At 58.4% G+C, this 21,622-nt stretch overlaps 1 protein-coding gene across 1 annotated transcript in view; it reads left to right on the top strand.

Moving 5' to 3' along the window:
- The window catches only part of CDH4 (cadherin 4), a 499,549-nt gene that overhangs the window by 419,422 nt on the left and 58,505 nt on the right, over positions 1-21,622 (top strand). The window lies entirely within an intron of this gene.

Here is a 21,622-nt window from a genome sequence, read left to right as displayed (position 1 = left end):
GCAGCCAGCACCACCGTGCCATCGACATGCCCGCGGGGGTGGGAAGAAACCGAACCAGGAGGGTCAGAAGGAGCTGCAGGCTGGGGACTCGGGAGCACAGGGAGGCGGACAGCCCGCAGGCCATCTGCGGGAGAAGCCACCCTGGCTTGGGGAAGACCCATCTTTTTGTTCGAGTCGGACTCCGGCCGGCTTGGGGAGGCTCCCAGCTTTAGGGACGACCATTCACTTTGCCCAGAGTCCCCTGATTTAAACGGGAATCGCACCCAGAAACACCCTCCCAGAAACACCCAGAACGTTGGACCAAATACCCGGACACCCTGTGGCCCAAACAAGTAGATACACAAAGTTAACCCACATAGGTGGGGATCGGAGTCCCAGGCTCCGGGAAACTGGCTGCAGCGGCCCCTCCTAGGTCACTCATCCCTGCCCCGTTCCCGAAAACAGCATCACACTGACTGTGACCGGTTTGGCAGCAGCCAGGTAAAACACGCACGAGGTTCTGATGGACAATGAGCCCTGCAGTCTGCTGGGGAAATTGAACATCTCCAGAGATGGCCTTAATAAAGGTATGAAGTGCAGAATGAAGGAGGTGAGATTCCGTGCCATTCTGGCCTGACAGCCCACGACTGGCATATTCTGCCCAGTTCCATACAACTGTGGCACAAGTCGAACAATTCTGGTGTTTGGAAGGGCTTGGGCAGGATGCAGTGGGGGCATGAAAACAAAGCCATGAAAGAGGTCACTGGTGGACGGGGAAGGGGCATGGGGTCACCAGACCCCATCTACACCCTCTGACAGGCTGTCAGCAGGAAGGGAGTGGAGACCAAGGCTCTGACAGCGGGGCTGTCTGCAGAGGCAAAGGGCCCTCTCTAGGGAGCGAGTGGGGCACCCAGGCCACCCTGGCCAGGGACACTGTCCAGAGATATGCGTGCAGGGCCAGGAGGCCAGGTGCAACTGCCAAGGCCCCCAGGGCGCAACCATCCCCGATGCTGTGTGCAGACGTTTTCTGCCTCCGTGTCTGAGGCTCAGACCGGTCACAGCGGAGAGCACTGGAGGGGACAATGTCCCATGGTTTCTCCAAACTTGAGAGAGTGTGGAAGCTAGAGCAGTGGTGGTTTTGTGTTTGTGTGGGACTGTCATGGCTCTGAGCCCCCCCAGTCTGCGGCCAGGCCCCTTCCGACGAGCTCCTACAAGGCCAGCTTCCCTCACACAAACTGCCACTCATCTGGGATTAAACCGTAAGAACCGAGTGGCTGAGGGGATGCACCAGGGGAGTCGAGGCAGCTGCGAGCTTCCTGTTGCAAGGTCAAGTGCCTGGAGCCAGTCTGGGTGTGAGACAACAGGGCATAGTGGGGATCCCGGTGGACAAGACAGCAGGTGCTCGCATTAGAGGGCGGACCGTCTCAGGCCCCCTGAATGCTACCATCAGCCGAGTGTGCCCAAATGTCCCAGTTTTTCAAAGAGCAGCCAAAAATCCGGTAGTAGGGTAGACAGGCTGTCGGGAGTGCCTGAGTCCCTGGCACCACCGGGCTTCTGCCTCTCGGTAGGAAACAGGAGTGACCCCATCAGGCTTCACCGGGCCTAAGACCTCCGCTATTCCCGGCCCCACAGCTGTCCCCCTCATGCCCCGTCTCACGCTCCCACCATGACGCCCCCCGCGGTGGCTCTGGCTGGGCTGAGGTGGCCGGACCGAGAGCCGGTCCCGCGTGGGCCCCTGGCACAGAGTCCGGGGACAAATGCGGCTTGCTCCCTGAGGCCTCCAGGAACTGGGTCTGTTCTGATCTTCACAGCCCTGCCCTCCTCGAGGCGGGAGACTGGGCACCGTTGGGGCAAGACACGGCACCGCCATGCCCCTCGCACACGCCCTGACTCAGCAGCGAATGTCTGCACAACTTGCTGTCAGAGCCGCCCAGAGTCCAGCACAGTCCCACGGCCACTCCCGGTAAACTTGCAGCCCCTCGGCCTCCCCTGAGAAGACCCGCTGTCTCACTGCCCACCGCCCCTCCCCCGAAGGGGAGCGGAGCCTTTCTGTGTGACGCGCGTGGAGTTACAGCCGGGCCGTCTGAGTTAAAGCCACTGAAGGTCACTCCAGATTACACTGTCACTTGGATACCGGGAGAAATAAAGCAGGTCTTAAAACTTCCCGCTTCAGAAACATGCACTGGCCGCTGAGATGTATCCCTTTCTTTTTTTCCCCAAATTTGCATTTTGTGTCATCATAAAAGCAGACTTGAGAAGTAGGAGAGGTGATTTACAGATGGTTTGATCCAAACCCTCACTTTCCGGGCCGGGAAACGATGGGCCAGTGAGTGAGCAGACTGCCCAGGTCGCTGGGCAGGGGCACTGGGTGGGCATCTCAGCCTTGGGCCCTGGCACAGGCCTCCTGCCGGATCCCAGGACACATTCTGGGGCCGCCATCCCTTATATGAGGCCCTGTCGAAGTGAGCCACCGGGCATCCAGTCCAACTGGGTGACCTCGCCGCCCGAGCGCCGGGGGAAGGCCCCTCTGAGCCACCTGGCAGGCTCCTGTTGGCAAACATGTTGGCCTGCAGGTACGAAATAAGGAAAGTTCTAACTCATCACAGAAGGGCTGCACGTCCACCATTTGTGAGAGCGGCCGGAGCGTCTAGAGTCCTTGAGAAGTGTGAAGTCTGAAGCTCTCAAAACGCTCAGATGCTCTGAGTCGCCCCACAAGTCCTCTTGGATACGTCTATTTCTGGGTTTCGTTGGTTTTCACAGTGTGGTTAGGTGACATATTTACAGTGCCTCTTGCTGTTCCTGCTTTTAGGCAAGTGAGCATACTATGATGCTGTTGGTGGTGCTGGTGGTGACAATGATGACAGTGCTGGTGACGGTGATGGTGGTGGTGGTGGTGGTGATGGTAGTAATGATGGCGGTGAACTTGATGATGATGGTGAACTTGATGATGGCAGTGAACTTGATGGTGGTGAACTTGTTGATGATGATGGTGAACCTGATGATGATGGTGGTGAACTTGATGATGATGGTGGTGAACTTGATGATGATGATGGTGAACCTGATGATGATGGTGGTGAACTTGATGATGATGGTAACAATGACGAAGGTCATAGAGGAGGAGGAAATTGCAACCACCATATCTCGAGCACTTTCTATGAGTCTTCTAAATTATAAGCATCATCGTTTTAATCCTCTTGACAATGTTTATGCAGTCGGCGACCCCATCCCTTTATAGATGAGGAGACTGTTAGGAAGGTCAGACTTATCCAAAGGTGCAGTGGCAAGTGTCCAGGTGAAGGTCTGAGCCCAGAACTATTTGCCTCCCAAACCCATGCTTATCATTGTCCATATGATATTTTCACCATGAATGTGTGTGTTCTCTACTCACCTGAACTGCTAAATTCCTTGATGGCCCCTGAAATATTTGGCAGCAAAGAATAAACACATGTAACACATTTATGTTACCAGCTCATGTAAAGCCTTTAAAAAATAAGGCATGCTTTTCTCCACTAAGTAAATTTTATGCCAAAGCACGGCGTAATCAATAATTACTCTGCAGTAAAGCCATGTTGTGGGCCAGCTTTCTTAGGTGTAAAAAGTGTGTTTTATTGAGATTTCAAGGGACAATGTCTGTAGGGTAGGGAAGAAATTGCTAGAAGAAGGCACGTCTCAAAGGAGCATTATTCTGTTTGCCTTCGTTAAACACATCAGCTTCTTTTCTTTCATTGTAATTTTTCACCAAATGTGTGGAGCAACAGCTCCCCCAGAGAGAGAATCCCACCGTCCTGTCCTCTGGAGATCCGAGATTGTGGTTCTATTCCTCACTGGCTTTCCTCTGCACCTCAGGGTGGTCCCATCAACCATGGCTCTGCAAAGCCACGTCCACTGTAAGTGCTGCCTGCTGGTGGGTAGCTGGATTCGTGGGTAACTGATACAGCTTGAAATGGGCAGTGGCCATCGAATCTTACAGAGGTAGACAAGAGTACAGAAAAGATGGTCTCCCTCCCCTCTGCCCGCGCAGCATGTGTTCAGTGAATTGATGAGGGTAGAGAGACAGGACGGAGTTAAAACAGAGAGACTCCTGGGGAATATCATTATAGAGCCACAGGTCTTACCTAAGGAGACAAAAGTCCCATCATTTTCTTCCCCAAGCTGAGCCATCCGCCTGTTATGAGAGCCTGTGTGCACATGTGTTCGTATTTCTAACACTGACCTCATTATTTTATTTGGAATTAACCAGCATGAAAACTTGGGAGAAAATAAGTCTTGATAAGAAATAGTAAGCCACTGCCAGATAAAGGCCCAGGTCACATTTAATCCAATTGTGGGATTATTTAGAAGGGAAAGAGTCCTTTCGTTTGAAGTCTCTCTGACCTGCAGTCTTCTTCCCACTTAGACTCGTGAAGGAACCATTACATCGTGTGGGTTACTGAGGCCGCGTCCATTATATACCTAAAATTGTAGGATGGAGTGGAAGCTTAACCACGAGGCTTCTTCAAGCAGGATGTTGAAAGGTTGGGTCTCTCCAAGCTCTGCCCTCTCCTGAAACACCATGGTCACTTTGATATCTAACAGTTACAGTTAGAATGTTTGAGTTTATGGCATAACAGCTGATTTTTCTCACTTGATTTGCAGACTGATCTGGTGAATCCGCTCCTTTCCTCCTCCATTTATTCCTTTACCCCACGACTTAGCCCAAAACTCTCTGTATGATGGCAGTAATTCAGGTCCAGCCTCTGACTCTCACTCAACACCAGACTCACGCATAAGAATTTTATTGAGCACTTACAGTGGACAAGGCACTATCCACATGCTTCACATACAAGACCTCTTTAAAACTCATCCAAACTTTAGACGTAGGTCCTGTATGAGTCTCTATTTTACCAATGGGGAAACTGAGACTGAGAAGTTAAGGAACTCACCCAAGACCAGAAGGTAGAAAATAGCATTTAAACCCAAGCGGTCTGAACCCAGAGTTGACTCTTACCCAACTAGCTCTGCAGCATCTCCATTACATTGTCAGCTGCCCACTTGGTTCTCAAACGTACTTTTACTATCAACGTCATCCTCAGTGTCACCATCTCCACCATCTCCACCACCAGCATCTCCATCACCAGCATCGTGGTCACTGTCATCACCCTGCCATCCCCACCATCACCAGCGTCACCATCAGCATCACCGTCACCACCACCAACACCGTCATCGTTGTCACCGTCACCACTGTCATCACCGTAGGTAATAAACAGGATACACAAGGCACCATTCTGTGGCTCTCCTTCTTACTGTCCGAAGGAGAGGGAATTGGTCTACCTTTCCTTGGTATGCACAGCTACCAACACAAAAATTTGATTTTTAAAGTAGCTTATGAAAAGCACAGTACAAGCAATTCTCAGCTACTTGAGAGAATCCGATAACTCGAAAACGTGAACAAGGAAAAACACATCTGCATTTGTTTAGGACTACACTGTGCTGATTTTTAATAAACTATTTTTTTAAAGATTTTATTTATTTATGTGACAGAGATCACAAGTAGGCAGAGAGGCAGGCAGAGAGAGAGGAGGAAGCAGGCTTCCAGCCAAGCAGAGAGCCTGATTCAGGGCTTGATCCCAGGACTCTGGGATCATGACCTGAGCCGAAGGCAGAGGCTTTAACCCACTGAGCCACCCAGGTGCCCCCAGTAAACCATTTTTTTTAACGAAAGCTTATTTCACAAGGGCTTTTCCCAAAGTATGTCCTCCGGAGCAACCATGGTTAGATAACGGCTGTTTTGGTGGGGTCAGCAGGATGTTGACTGGTTAGATTTCTTTGGCACACGCTGGGTTGACCAGAGTGAAGCAGATGTCCCTCCTGGGGGACTTCTCGGGCCTGTAGCACGCTCCCACCTAGTGTGCATCTCTGAGATGTGTGTCTGGGAAGCATAAAGGAAGGGACGCGTGGTCAAAGCTGGGGGGGAAGGCCTCATAGGGCATCCGCAGAGGCTGGGGGACAGAGTTAGTTGGTGTAGGCTACACAGCAAGTCCAGGAAAAATATCCAGGTTGGCATCAGGTTCAGGGTAAGACTTTTGCTGATAATCCCACCTCCTCCCGGCCAGCACTAGATTCTCATAGCCTGAGAGCCCTGGAGTAGGGGTCACGTTCCCAGGACCGGAGGCCAAGGACAGCCGTCTAGCCAGAGCTGGCCTGAGGCAGCCAGTGGGAGGCGTGCAGCCTCTCCACCTGCCTGCAGAGGCTGGGCCACGTGGTGGTGCACCGGAAACACAGCACGGGCTGATTCCTGGCAGAGGATCTGGTTCTTCCTCTCTGTGTCCATGTCCTAGCAAACCGTGGGAAACCACCCAGAGAAAGGACGGTTATTTTCTAGAACTTGGTTTCCTTCTCCCAATTCAGGTCAAGGCCATTATTGCTCATAATCCTCTGTTAATCACCCACTGTATGTTGTTCCCGAGCTTAGAATAAACTGAGATTAATGGGGAAGACATCCGAGAGGACTTCACAGGGAAACTGTGTGTGCCAGTCCCTGCAAGCTTCTGGGGTCCCTCCTCTGACCCTGATGCTGAGCCACAGCAACCCCTTCCCCACCAGGACCTCTCCTTGTAACAAACAACCTGTTGTGCGCTTCCTGAATCTCTCCTTCTCATCTGGTAGATCTTTTTTTTAAAAGACATGAGAGAAGAGAATGTATTTAAAAGCTCTCTCTGCCTGGCCACATAAATTACAGTGCAGTCATGCAATGAGATGCTGTGTGCGTCCCAGAAGAATAAGGCCCCGCAAGGAAGAATTTATACAGAAAGCACTTCAGTGAGTGAAAAAGAAAGTGCAAAACAACACAAACAGTGTGACCTCATCTGTAGCTCTGTACCTACACCTGCCCGGGCACTTGCACCTGAACTTACCTGGGCCTACAACCACCTGTACCTTCACCCATACCTCTGTCGGCACCTGTACCTACACCTATACCTCCCTCTGCACCTGTACCTCTGCATCTGCACCTGTAACCACCTACACCTATACCTCTGTCTGCACCTGCACCTGCACCTGTACTTATCCTGCGGTTGTCCTTACACCTGTGCCTGTACCTACCTAAGCTTGGCCTGGGCTGAGGTCAGCTGTGGAGACTTCACTGGGGAGGAGTGCACAGAAGGTTCTGTGGGGAGGGGTCCTTAGAGCAGGGCACTGAGTCCAGGTCCTGCCAGCTCCTCCCAGAACAAAGCTTCCGGGGCCGAAGCCGACCCCCACCTCCCCAGGGAGACTTGGAGCCTGCATGCGTCGGACGTTTGTGTTTTCTTGGTCCAAGCAAATTAAATCCTCCCTGAACTGCAAAATTGCCTCCCCTGAAACAAAGACCACGGATGGCAAGTGGGAGGAAGCTAAGACGGAGCGCTTAGTTCTGAATGAGGTGTTGCCGGGGATGGGCGCCGGCGCACAGAGCTTGTGAGCTGGGCAGAGAGGGAAGGGGAGCGGTTGGAGTGGTGGGGGGCTCCCTTTAGTCGGCTGGAGTCAAGGTGCAGCACCTGCTCGCATGGGGCTTTCTAGGGAGCAGGAGCGGGTCCGCCTGCGTGGGTTCCCTGCTTCTTTCACCAAGAGACACAAGTCAGCGGCTCCCGGCCACTGAGACCACCGGCTTCTGGAGGTGGCTCTGGGATAGCGCCCGTCCTCACCTCCCGCTCGTCAGGGCCCGGGTAAGATGAGAAAGGAGTTGCTTCTGGGCCCTTCTTTCCTGCAGTCCAGACGGAGCCGGTGAGCTCGGGGTTGGACGGCCTCAAGCCAAAAGAGCTAAATCAGGAATTCTCAGTGAGGGGTGACTCTTTCCCCCGAGGACACTGGCTGTGTCTGGAGACACCGTTGTCACGCCTTGGGGCAGGGATGCTACCGGCATCTAAGTGGGCAGAAGCCAAGGACCCTGCTCAGCGCCCTACATGCCCAGGACGGCCCCACAACAGAGAAGGATCGGTCGCAACACCGCCATGTTCTGGTCCTTCAAGCGCCCCAGGAGCGTTTGTGGGTTTTATCATCCAGCCGCTGGAGGGATACAGCACAGCTACCCCCTTCTGCCTTACATCAAGAGATGCTGAGCCAGAATCTGGGTCCTCGTCACCATCCTATCGGGTCCCCATGGCCAGCAGAACGGCAGGTGACACAGGCCATGCTGCTTTCCCGGTCCTTAGTAAACAAACAGGAGGTTTCCACGGCGCGGAAAGGGGACACCCAGGTTGCCAGCAGGTCGGCCTGTGTGAGGACTTCAGGCTGCCTCCCCTGGCCTGCTCAAGGGACACCTGTGTCCAGAGGTTTGGGGACTTGTACATAAATCAGGAAGCTGTTCTAGAACTTTTTGAATAATGGTTTCTCTGGCCTACCCCCGCCCCTTTTAATGGCAGTAAGATACACACGACACAAAATTTACCTTTGAGGCATTTAGTGCATTCGCAGCGTCGTGCAACCGTTACTTCCACGGAGTTCCAGAACATTCCCTCATCCTAGAAGCACTCAGCCCCCGCTCCCTCTCCCAGCCCCTGGCAACCACGAATCCACTTTCTGTCTCCAGGGATTCACCTAGTCAGGCCGTGGCGTGCAGGAGGAGGGGTAGGACACGTGGGCCCCTGTGTCTGGCTTCTCTCTCCGAGACTCACGTCCGTGCGTCCACCCACCTTCGAGCAGAAACCCATGCTTCACCCCTTCTTACAGCCGAACAGGACTCGGTCACGCGGCTGGGCCGCATCTCTTTCAACCTTCCATCCGCGTGGGGCCGCGTCCACCTTCAGCCACCGGGAGCAGCGCTGCTCCGACCGTTCGGGCCCGACATCCCGGCCGCCCATCTCCAGTCCCTGGGCGGGTTTGCCCAGGGGGACCACCGGCTCCCGTGGCGACTCTCTCCCTTTTGAGGAAACGCCAGCCTGGCTTCCAGGTAGCCCGCGGGCCTCCCGTTGAGCTGGCTGGCTCAAGTATGTCCTGGGGACAAGCCACTGGGGTGGGCGTGGGCTCCAGGAGCCCTGAGGATGCAGCCCCGGTGCGGACAGGTCATTCTCCTGGATGAGAGGGGCACCTTGCTCCTGCCGTGACTGCAGCCACACTCGCAGTTTTGGGGGGTTGATGGCTCTGCCTTTAAGGGGCCTGGCACAACCCGGTCCTGTCGGACCAGGGGCAGCGCCCACTTTCTCTGCAGGCCCCACCTGGGCGGGATGTGGGGGACAGGGCTCCCCAGGCTCCACGGCAGGGTGCAGTGAGTACTCGGGTCAGTGTGCTCAGCAAACAAACCAAAAGTGCCCTAAGATGCTCGTGGGAACCCGGAGTCCTTGAGCTCTACAGCGTTCTCCTGCTCATGCAGAGCAGAAGGAAGGCCGCTCAGGACCCTGGAGTTGGCGGACTTAGGGTGGGGAATGCGGTTCAGAGATGCCCAAGGCATGGACCCTGGCTCCGAACATGAATCAGGGACCCAAGGCAGTGGTAGCTGGGCCTGAGAGGGACACGTGTCCTCCGGGACGGGGAGACCCCAACTCCGTAGCAACCAGCGTCCTGACCACCTGCTCCCCGAGAATGTGCACGACACGGGCACCGTTGCTCTCAGATGGAGACTTCAGTGCTCCTGGGGCCCCTCCGAGCAGGAAGGGCGCTGCCACAGGGAAGCCTTGGCTCCCTGCTCCTCCGGGCAGAGGACGCACTCGGGCCGTCCCCCCGGGGGCCCTGGGGCTCCTCGCTGGTGCTCCTGCTGAGCACAGGTCCGGAGAACCCATGTGTGCTCACCGGGTGCGACCCCAGGAGACGGGGGCGGAAGCTCCGACTCCTTCACGAAGCCTTCCAGGACTGCCGAGCCCCGGCTGGTCCTGTTCCTCCCTGTGCCCAGAGAGCCCAGGCGTTGTGGAGGGGAGACCAACTGGGGAGGGGGTTGGCGCTGCTGGCGCTGGGTTCGCGGCCCGGCTCCGCCTCCCTGACCCTGGAAGTCTCCATCTAAAGTGGTGTCTGTCCTGGGGTGTCGCAGGGGTCCGTGAGGTGAGCACGTGCGAGAGCTCAGGGTGGGGCCCGGTGCCGAGCCGCGACCGCGAGTCCACCGGAGAGGGGAGAGAGACAGCAGCGAGTGTGGACTGAGGCGTCCCCTCGGGGACGGGCCTGCCTCTGTGTCTCAGACTGGGTCTCGGGGGCCAGTGGGGCCTGCAGCCCCTCTTCAGCCCCCCCCACCCACCCGCTCACCGTGCGGTTCTGGAGCCACTGCTGCCCCCGGAGCTCTCCCAGCAACTGGGCCTCGCCGCGTCAGGGCCCGCGGAGGGGAGGCAGCACAGGCTCTGAGGGGTCCTGAGGGCTTAGAGATGATCCTGCGGGAGGGACTGGGATGGAGCGGCCTGGAGCGGGCGGTCAGGGCGGGCTGCCTGCGGAGGGCGTGTTGATCGGAGATCTGAAGCCCTCACGGGGCAGGGAGGGGCAGCCCCGGGAAGAAGGTCAGGTCTCGAGCTTTCTAGAGACGCTGCCGTCCGCTCTTACAGGGACGTCTCTGTGCATGGGTTTGCTCCCCCGTCCCAGCCACGGCCTCCCGCGCGCAGCCCCCTCGAGCCGCCAGACAGAACTGTCTGCCACCCTCTCTCGTGGCCTGCCTGATCACACTGCCCTATCGCCGCCCAGGAACGTGCAGCCCTCCACAGCTGAGGAGGAAGAGAACGTGGGATTTCAGTTAGAAGGCTGAATTATGGTGATGGGTTCCTCCCTGTGACCCTGGAGGCCCGGCCTCCGTTTCTGGCCGAAATCCCGGTCATAGCCATGTCCTTTCAAGGCCGTCAACCCTGGGGGCGGGGGGTGTGGGGGGCATAAAAACTTAGGGGGAGGGCGCCTGGGTGGCTCAGTTGGTAAAGCCACTGCCATCAGCTCAGTCATGATCCCAGAGTCCCGGGATCGAGCCCCGCGTCAGGATGGCCGCTCCACGGCGAGCCTGCGCCTCCCTCGGACCTCCTCCCCATCACGCTCTCTCTCACTGTCTCTCAGATAAATAAAATCTTTAAAAAAAATAAAACAAACCTGGGGGCAGAGTCCCAGGGCTCCTGTTTCCAGCACTCTGGCTCACATCCCTGCAGCTGAGCCGGCTGCCCCCCCTTCTAGACGCGCGTGCCCCCCGTTCCAGGGCGGAGTAAGTCCGTCCGCCGGCAGCCAGGCCTGACGCCCGCCCGGGGGCCGAGCCGGCCGAGCACGCTGGGGCGGAGAGCCGGGCGGCAGGTGCGCCGCCGCACCCCCGCGTCCTACTAACGCCAGCTCCTCTCTCGCTTCCCCGTTGGCCATCTTGGCGCGACTGACGCGACGAGTCGCTGTGCTCATCAGACTGGGGCACCCGCACAGCAGTGCACTCGACCTCCTCGGGACCCCGGCCCCCCCTGCACCCCCCACCGGCTTCCCACCTTCCTGGGGACCCCGGCCCCCCCTGCACTTCTACCCTCCCCTTCCTCCGTTCCCCTGGCTCCCCTGGCACCCCGTCCCTGCCTCCCCCATGGCCCCTCTCCAGGTTCCTGGAACAAAGCAAGAACTCCAGAGAACTCTCCCTTCACTGCCCCACAGAGGCAGAGGAACTCCACCACTAAGGGGAGCGAGGTGGCGGCCCCCCTTCGGAGTCCCCCGGCCCCGCAGACATTTGCCAGCGCCCCCACGAAGGCTGGGGGGCTGGTGGCTTCCAGTCATTGAGATGTAGCACCGGGCACACAGGGCCTGCCCAGGAGGGGCCAGCCTGGGCGGGAGTTTCCGGGACACACCTGACATCCTTCTCCTCCAACCTCGATGTCACGGGGGGACCTCCCTGCCCATTCTTGGTCACACAGATGGAGTGGCTGTTTCCGCTGTCATCTCCCAGCCTGGCAAGTCCTCCCATGACCATCCCCAGCCGTGGCTGCTGGGTGCAGGATGGGCGGGGGGGTTGGGAAGAGGTTTCTCCCCTGCAGAGACAGCACGGAGCACCAGCGCTCAGGCTCCAGGAGGTGGGGGACCCCCTGGCTTCGGACTCAGCTCAGGTGCATAGGAACCAGGGGGTCTTGGGCAAGTGACCACTTCTCTGCCTTGGCTTCCTCGTCTGTAATGGGGAAGGGTCTTGGCACCGCTTGTAGAGTTTTACGGGGAAGAAATGAGTCTCTGCGGGTCAAGTGTCTTGCCTGGCACCCGCGCCCTCGTTCACCAGCTGTTGTGACTACGACTGCCTTCCCGTGCCCCGCTTCTCCGGCGCTGATGCTGGGGCTGCTGCCCTCGCTATGGGATTGTTAGCGTCAGGCTGTCCCAGCGACTGCCTCTGCTGACAGGATGTGGCCATGGACGTGGGAGGAGAGAACCTGGGGGTCTGAGTCTGCGCTGGGACATCCCTTGAGCCATGATCCAGCTATGCCTGAAACCCACCCCACTCTCAGCCAGGGCTCAGTATGCTACCTTGCTGCCTGAGCCAGTTCAAGAGCAATTTCTGACGCCCGGCGATGGACAGGGTTCTAAGGCACGGTGGTAGTGAGGGGGCACTGAATCCCCTTCTCTGGGGTCCTCCGGTCCCTTGGTTTGTTCGGTCACCCGCCTCCCGTTTGCAGAGCCCTCTGCGTGTGTCGTTTGCAGAGCCCTCTGCGTGTGTCCGTCAGAACGCTGGGCTCTCTGGAGGGGACTCGGAAACACCAGGCACCATTATCAGTAAAGTCTAATACTCAGCCCAGACTTACGACACGACAAAATGCTCAGTCCCCGTTACTGGCAATGCGTGAACTCAGCAGGGCTCAGCACTCAGCCCTCAATTCACAAAGCACAGTACTCAGTGATCACGTATTTGGAGAGCTCAGTACTCATCCCTCAGCCCTGGCCGAACAGTGTTCATTACTGCTAAGCAGTACTCAGTACTGAGATAGCACAGTGCTTACCCTTGTAACGAAGCGCAGCACTCACTACTGACTTAGCATAGTATTCAGTACTGACCAAACATGGTACTTAGTACTGGATAAGCACAGTACTCCACTGTCAGTATAACAAAGCACATTGCTCTGCCCTGGGTACGGACTAAGCACCCGGTAAGATACTGAATAATCATAGCACTCGGCCCTCAGTGCTGCGTGCGGGTCGGATACGATACAATCCCCGGCTGCTGCGTCTCGCATGCTCTTGACGATTGCGGTGCAAGACACATCAGGATCCCGTCTCCAGAAGAGGACAAGGAAACAAGAGGGCCAATGACTTGACCAAGGCAGAGAGCCAGAGAGGAGGGGAAGACCCGGTCCTGTGTCCCTGCGGAGTTCTTCCCAGAGGAACAGGAGAAGCAGAATGAGGAGAGTCGCACGCCGGCAGGAGTCACTCCTGCTGGCCTGGCTGGGGTGACATGCCCTTCCCCGCACCGATCACTGGGCGCCCCCCGGCAGGCAGGGGTGCCCCTCACAGACACACCCGGCTGGCGGCAGCCTTGCTACCGACCGCATCTCAGGCTGCATGGAGCCTCATTCCCCCTTCGCTCGTGGTCCCCAGACGCCCACACAGCCACCGCTCCTCTCCTTCGGGGCCTGGGGGCTGGTCTCCGTCCCACGGTTGGGACCTGCCCCTCGGGGCTCCCCCCAGGGCCCGGGTGCCATGGCCTCCGTCTCCCGACCCTGCCCCACATTCCCCAGGACTGGATCCCGTCTGGTGTGTCATCCCTTATCCCCCAGCCAGGGCTAGCCCACGACAGTGGCCGACATGTCCTACTCTATTGGAACAAGACTGTGTGGACAGGGCCTCCGAGAGACAGGCCGGGACACGCCGGAAACACTCACGGAGCAGAGTTCCCGCCCAGAGCCTCGGCTCTGCATCCGGAGACCAGACTGACAAGCAGCAAGCTGTGCACGACAAGCCTGAGGGAACACGGAGCCCGCAAGCCCTCCTGCCGCGTCATGCGTCCCGTCGATGCCGGGCTGGATCAGACCGAGGCAGAAGGCCCCGAGAGGAACCTGTCTCACCGTGGACTCGGCTCTGTCCTGGGCTCCCTGACCGGCGAGCCTGTCCCCGGCTTGAGTCGCCGGAAGGGCGAGTCTCTCCGCTCTGCTTCTGCGCCGACGACAGCCCTTGTGAGCGCTCAGGGTCGAGCGGCATCCGGGAAGCCACGGACGCGCCCCAGGCCGCCCCGCTCGGAGCCGCTGGTTCTCCCAGGAGGCGTCCGCCACGGCTATTGACTGAACACGGCTCGAGGCCGAGGGCTGCGCGGTCACTGGGCGACCCTCCCTTCTGAGCGTCCAGGCTTCTGGGGACAGGGAGAAGGCCGTGCGCGACAACAGAGACACCGGGAAGAGCCGGCAATGACAAGGGCCACGAAGACGATGAAGCTGGGTGTAGCCCGGCTCCTGGAGCAGCTCAGGTCCCCGGGGGCCAGCACACGCCCTCCCGCACTGGGTCCGGCTCACAATTCACAGCCGGACACCTCCACGGAGGGCTGGCCACGCCGCACCGGGAGACGCCTGGGAGGACCCCCCCGAGTGCCCGCCCGCCATGGGCTGGTGCCCAGAAACCAGCCTCCGGCCCCCAGGCTGGACCCCTCCGCTGCGGGTCACGCCGCAGGACGGCACCCACCGGCCCCCGCACGATGAGGCTGAAGCCAGACCCCAGCTGACACCACGTCCCTCCTTGCCCTTCTCTTCCCAGTCACTCACCTAAGCGCCCTTGTCTGGCTCTCTGCCGTACGGACCCCACTGCGACCCCAGGATGCCCAGTCAGGACGGGCGGCACCACAGGCTCATACCCGAGCAGCCCGGTGACCTCCCGTCTGCTTCACTCTTACCCGCCCCGTGCTGAGTGACGGCTCTGCAGACAGCACCGGGGCAGGCAGCGGTTCGACCGCAGGCAGCGGGGACCATCCAGCTCCTGAAAGCAGAAAGAACACGGCGGCAGATGTTGGGCTGCTGAGGACGGGCGGGGAAGGCACCCAACCAGGTGGCTCCAGGGCTCTGGGTCTTGGCAGAGAGACAGCGTGTGACAGCGGAGGAGCCCCAGCCAGATTGTCCCTCAAGAGCCACATTCGAGGAGCGCCCAGCTGGCTCTGTCGGTTAGGCATCCAACGCTTGGTTTCAGCTCAGGTCGTGATCTCGGGGTCGTGGGATCGAGCCCTGCTTCCGGCTCCGTGCTCAGCTCAGGACCTACTTAAGATGCTCCCCTCCCTCTCGCTCTGCCCTTGTCCCAGCTCTCACTTGCGCTCGCTCACTCGCTCTCTCCCAAATAAATTAATGCTTTACAATTCTTAAAAAAAAAAAAAAAAAAAAAAAAAAAAAAGATGCACATTTGGGAATGAGAAGCCGATTGGCCGCCTTGGCCCGTGGGCCTGCCTGTGGGCTAGGGGCAGGGCAGACCACGTTGACCGACTCCCCAGCACCACTCGTGATGGGCAGCGATGACCCCCCAGAGGAAATCAGGCCTCTGTTCCCCGAAGAAGCGGGAGTGGACACTGCGCGGTTCCCGGGCCAGCAGAGCTACCTTCTGTAATCCCAAACCACAAATGAAGCAGCTACCTGTCTTTGTTAATTTGGGCCAAACGGAAGGGCGTTTTGAGAAGCATCTAATCACTCTTCCCCACCAGGCAAATTCTGTAGGAACACATTCATGGCTTTCATTAGTATTCATATGGCTTTGAGGATTTTTTTCATGATTTGTAAAACTCCAAGTAATTGTGAAAGGTGCGGTGTCCGTGTTGCACATCGAATGCCTTTTCCTATCACAGTCTGGGTTCTTCTGTTCATTACAAGGACCTAATTGAAAATGATTGAAGCTGGATTTTATCACACACGGAGAAGGCGCGATAAAATGCGGGAGCGCAAACCTCCTCAAGCCTTTGTACCGTGACGTCCGGGCGTCGAGGGGGCGTGGGGGAAGACAGAATCCTCCCTCGCGCGGCCTGAGTTTGTCCCGGTCACTTGAGGAGAACAGTTTGATGTCGTTGGTGACGATTTCTTCGCTTCCCCAAGCAGCTGGAGTGAAGCTCTCAGCCCGGACCTCCGCGTCACGGCGCTTCTGCGGCCCCCACACCCCGAGGGAGAGCGGCAGTCAGGAGCGTCACGAGGGGGTCTCGGAGACCTCCGGGCTGTCCCCAGCCTTACTCCGCAGCTGTGTTTAGAGGCTCCTTAGCAAGGCAGGTGACCCACTCTTGGTCCCCGGTGACTTGTGGAACCTGGTCCCACGGCTTTGCCTCTCTGGGCCTCGGTGGCCCCCAGACGCAGGGTGGACAGGATAAGGCGGTCTGCTGGGGCTGGACATTCTGGGCGTCCTCTTCAGTGATCCGGGACGAGTTCTGGGATGGGGGAACTCGTCTCCTGACGGTGACGGCTTTTGAGGCATTAGGACGTGGAGGAGGAAGCCCTGCTTTGGGCAGAGACGAACTCAGTCAAGAGTGGGTGAACGGCAGACCGTCCCGGGGCCAGCTGCGTCCTGCCATGCCGGTGGGCGAGGGGGCAGCACACCCCACCCTCTGGGCCAGCCCCTCCCCCAGCCTCCACGGGGCCCTTCCAGAGGCCAGAGGAGGCAGAGGAGGCCACACCCCTATTCTGGCTCCTCCCCAGCCCCCCCAGGCACCCAGAGGTCGCCGCAAGGGCAGTGTAGGGGGCAGCAGACCTTCCCAGGAACCCCCTTCTGCTCTGGGCTCCACTCCGGGGGCGGGGAGGAGGGACCAGACCTCTCCTCTCCCCGACTCGCCTCTGCCATCTCATGTCTCTGTTCGTTTTCTTCCTCCCTCGTGCAGCAGCCCGTGAGGCCCCCAGTGGACCTTCTCTCTCCCGTCGGGACACTTGTGCTGCCCAACTGCCCCTGCCCGAGCGTCCTGCAGGCCTCGCTCCACACGTCCGCTGCACGCTTGCTTCCTCATCGTGTGGGGCTCCAAGGAGCCCTTCGTGCCGCCCACCCACCATGGCCTTGGGCTTCCCTTGGGCACCTGGCAGTGACCCTGGCCTGCGTCTGGATCTGCCCGCCCCCCCCCCCACTGCCAGGCCGTCTGTCCTGGTCTGGTTTCATTCCTCCACCCAGGGTGTGCCGGGTTCCTGCAGCACGCACGGTGCCAGACCTGCACACGCCGACCCAGCAGACAGACCTGCCCTGTCTGTGTTCCTCCGGCCCAGAGAGGAATGCGGCCCATCCTTCGTGCCCACACGAGGGGGAAGACAGGCAAGCGTTCACGCAGAGCAGACAGGACAGCAGATCCATAAGCCTGAAGTGACCCTGATTCTGTCAGCGTGAAAACTGCGAAGCCCCAGCAGTCGGACCTGGGGCCCCGCGACGGCCACACGGGAGCTACAAATGCATCCAGTGAATCATCCTCTTACCTCTGGGCTCCGGTGGGAATCACGTTTTAAAAGCAAATCGCCCCTCTCGGCTGTGGCGCCTGCCGAGTGTCGGTCTTCCCGCCTGCGTCCTGCACAGTCCTGGGGCCGGCCAGGGGATGCAGTCGCCATCAGGGTTCCGCGCTTCTGGGGGTCGGAGAAATGGGGACCACTGCAACTCCGGTAACGAAAACGAGGGTGCGCCATCTGTTTCCCTGGGAAAGTCGCCAGGTTTAATCCCAAACGAGGAGAAGGAGCTGGTACACTTCACTGAAGACTTACATCCTCCTGGAGAACGTGACGCTAAGGACTCAGAAGCAGCTTCCAAATGTTAGGGCGGGAGTCTCGGGGAGGCCACAGTGGCCAGACAAAGCCCTGGGGACCCGGAGCCGGCACCCTGCAGGACGCGGGCTGCACACGGGGAGAGGGGTTTGAGCTGTGTGTGCGTGTGTGTGCAAGCATGCGTGTTTGTGTGCGTGTATGGGGGTGTGTGCGCACAGGCATGCGTGCTGGGGTGTGTGTGATGTGTGTGCGGTGTGCATATCCAGTACTGGACGAGGCAGAGCACAAGACCAAACATCCAAGAACTTGCCTCTAAGTTTTTCCCCTGGAGCCTCTCAGAGCCTATTCCTTCTCCAACACTCTCCAGCACACTTTCTTTTTGTGGACTAAGAGGGCGTCACCTTGTTTGGGTGTCTCCGATTCCACTGGCCACAAGCCGTGGGAGGGCAGGGCAGCGTCCGTCCGACGCAGGGCCTGGCCCACAGCGCAGCACGGGGTTGTTGAAGTACCTCGGGCCCGCCGGGTGCAGGGGGCAGGGGCCGGGCTGGGGGCGCAGCCTGAAGCCCAGGGTGCTCTCCGGTGGGCGGGTGCCTCCGTCTCCTGGCCTGGGGCTTTCTCTGCTGGAATCTGGACGTGAGCCTCTCCCCTTCGATGCTTCAGGAATAAACCTCCAAGGTGTTTGCGATTCAAAACCACACATGGTGACTTTTCTCCAGTTTCAAGTTCATTTGAGATTAGGCAAATATCTCCTCCTTGGGGAAGATTCTGCCAGAATCCTTCATTTCATCCGGCCTTTCCGAAGGACGAGAGCCGGCCTTCCAAGCAGAAGTCCCCGGGCGAGCACAATCGCCCGCACCATAAGTTACTTTAATGTAGACGTCACTTTAAACTAACCTCTTACCATCTGTTCTGTCCTTTAATAACAAATGCAAAAGAGCGCGATTCTCCGTGGCATCATAAAAGCGAGGTGGGTGATGGAAATGCCTGTCTGTGTTCTTTATTCATGGCTCTCTCGCACGCTGCTGTGATGTTTTTCTCATTTTCCAGACACAAATCAAGGGGAAACTGCTCTCCCCTGATCTGCTGAATTCATTTGTACAGTATTTCTTCTTAATGTGGTAAACTGTGGGAGGCTCAGAGCGTCCCAAGCCGGGGCAGAGCCCCGGACGCGCACACGGAGAGGCACCCGGGGAATTAAGCAAAGGTGATCAAAACGTAATGAGATTCCTTCGCAAAAAATAAAACCTCTTTAAATATGTGGCGGGTTCTTTTCAGAGGTTTTGTGATTAAATATGCCCGTGAAGGATGGGCGGTCTGGCCCACAGGACGCGGCAGAGGCGTGCCGGCGGGGGAGCGGTAAGGCAGCCCCGCGTCCGGGGGACCCCTGGCTCCTGCCCAAGGGCCTCCTCCATCTGCACGGCTCCGCCGCTTGTCTGGGACGAGCCGTGGACTCGAGCGCAGAAATCACCGACCTTTCTAGAACTTTCCTCGCTCCCAGAAGGCAGACGGATGCTTCACAGGCAGCTGGCCTTGAGCTTCTCCCGTTAATCACACCGTCCCCTGTCTCTGCAATGGGGCCCGACCCGCCGTGACAAGTCCCACACACGCAGCAAGACCGCAGGCCCGGTCGGCAGAACGGGACGTCCTCTCTGGGACCCAGACTGTCACCACCACCCCGTGTCCCCGGCAAGCACACCTTGGCACGGGGTCCCTCTCGTGGGGTCGAAGAGGTGGCTCTCCTGCGAGGGGCTGCCCTCCTGTGAGCCGACCCCTGGGGCTGGAGCCGGGTGGCCGGGACGAGCCCCTGTCCTCCGGCACGCCACTTGGTGGGCAGCAGGGGGACGGGGGATGAAGACGGAGGGGACTCCTGTGCTGGGGGCCCGGCGCGGTTCGCGAGCGAGCAGGCACGGGGCCGCAGGCACAGGGCCCAGCGCGTCCTCATCTGGAGGAGGCGGGGGTGACTCCAGCGCTCCCACAGCCCCAAAGGACAGCACAGAGTGGCATGTGTCCCCGGCCCCGGCCCTTCTTTCAGTGGCCTGGCCTGAGCCCCTGTTGGGTGCTGCTGCTCAGGGCGGAGCGAGGGAAGCCAGGAGCGGGGAGTTGGGAACAAAGATGGTCCCCACAGGGATGGGGTGGGGGAGGGTGTGGGACTGAGGGAGGGATATGTGGGGGAGGGGTTCATGGTGAGGCAGGGGCATGCAGGTGGGGGAGGGTCTGCGGAGGGAGGGGTACCCGGGGGGGTCTGGGGTGGGGAATGGTTTGTGGAGGGGGTGGGGCGATGGGATTGGAGAGGAGGGACGTGGGTGGGGGAGGGGCATCTCCAAACCGTCGCCCAAGGTGTCCATGCAGCACCTGTCGCCTTGCACGGGTACAAAGCAGACTTTCTTGTGGTGACAACTATGGGGACAGGCGAGGATGCAGGAGAGCCCCATGGGCTGGTCACATAGCCGTGCTGCACGCATCCTGCTGTCCGTTCGCTTCTGACTCATTGACTCCAGACCGGGAAGTGGGCCCCGATGGCCCCTTCTCTCATTTCGCCCACCCTGGACCCCCAGCTCCGGCGAGCACCTATCTGTCCCGTGTCCCTGAGTTCGGGGGCGTCTGAACGAAGAATGTCTGGTCCGGCTCTGCTCATGGGCCAGAGGATTTAATTGTGGTCCATTTTGTTATGAAATGTTGTTACAAACCTGCTGCTTGATTTAAAAAACAAAAAAACAAAAACAAAAAAATTATTCTGTAAAGGTGTGTGGTTGACCGTGAACAATGCAGGGTCGGGCACGGCCAGAAACCTGCCTGTGAACTTCTGAGTCCCCAGAAACCTAACCGCTGACAGCCCTCTGTCGGCCAGAAGCCTTGCGGACCAGGTAAACGGGCGGTGAGCACGTACGTCGCATGTTGGTGTGTTGTAGACTGTGAGCTTACAGCACAGTCAGCTGGAGGACATTCTGTGTCGTTAAGGAAATCATAAGGAGGGAAAACTATACCGTATTTACTGGAAAACATCCGTGGACAGACGGACCGGCATGGGAGAAACCCGTGTCCGAGAGTCAGCCATAGTCAACGGTGAACTCCACTCTGTGGGTCTGACCTGGCCTCCACACCTTCGCTGTCTCCGGGTCACGCTCCCCGGGCTCAGCAAAGCCAGTTCCCTTACAGCTGGTGACCCCGTTCCCATCAGGCGACCTTTATTGTGACGAGATCGTCGCTTCCTCTAAATGGAAGACTCACTGCCCGTTTTTAAGTGCTACTGAAGCGTGCCTCACATAGGGTATTACGGTAATCTCAGTTGTGCAACACACCCCTGGTGTCGGGCGACTCGCGGTTATTTACATGACGAAACGCTCGCCGCGAGGAGCACAGTCGCCATCTGTCACCACGCTGTGCGTCGCGTTTTTCGTTCTGCTGCTGTCCTTGCAGTGTCCCCAGGACGGCTCGTCCCGTCCCCGGCCCCCGCCGCCCGGAGAACACGGAACTGGGGCCTCGTCTTGCTCCTCAGTGCCCCCCTCCAGCCCCCGCTGGCTTCCCCCCGAGCTGGGAGCCGCAGAAACATTATTAAGTTGCTTTTTCAACAACACCCAGCTTCTCTGTGCAAACACTTGTGTGTGTATGTGGTACGGTGGCCATCCTGACGACAGGCTTCGCAGTGAAATCTGTCTCCAGGCTGGTCGCGGGGCCTCCCTGCCCCTCAGGGACCGGATCCTGTCCCTGGTGCCTCCGTCGAAGGAGCGAAAAGGTGGGACACAGGTGAAAATTTAGGGCACGTACACGGGCCGGGTCCCAACCTCTCTTACCTCTGGATTCTACAATGACTGCTCCGTTGTCCGCCGTCCAGTCTGGTGGCGGACGGAAGGAGCGTTTGCATCACGGTGGTGGCCATTTTCCACCATTGCTTCCAGGCTTCCTCAGCGGTGGTGGAGGTCTCTACCCCATGATCCACGCTCCCTGCAGAGACTTTACCTTGGAATATTGTGTCTTACCTTTCCCCGTTACCTGTTGGGTCACTGGACATGCAGTTACGATGCCCTGATCTCAGACTGACCCTCCGGTTCCCAATGTGGATAAAGTGTTAGGTCCCGAAGTACCGCGAGATGGTCAAGTGCAAGGAAATTCGG

Source organism: Mustela lutreola, chromosome 9 (genome assembly GCF_030435805.1).
Source record: "Mustela lutreola isolate mMusLut2 chromosome 9, mMusLut2.pri, whole genome shotgun sequence".
NCBI classification, from domain to species: domain Eukaryota; kingdom Metazoa; phylum Chordata; class Mammalia; order Carnivora; family Mustelidae; genus Mustela; species Mustela lutreola.
Note: the sequence above shows the minus strand (reverse complement) of the source record. Positions and strands in the feature narration are given on the sequence as shown.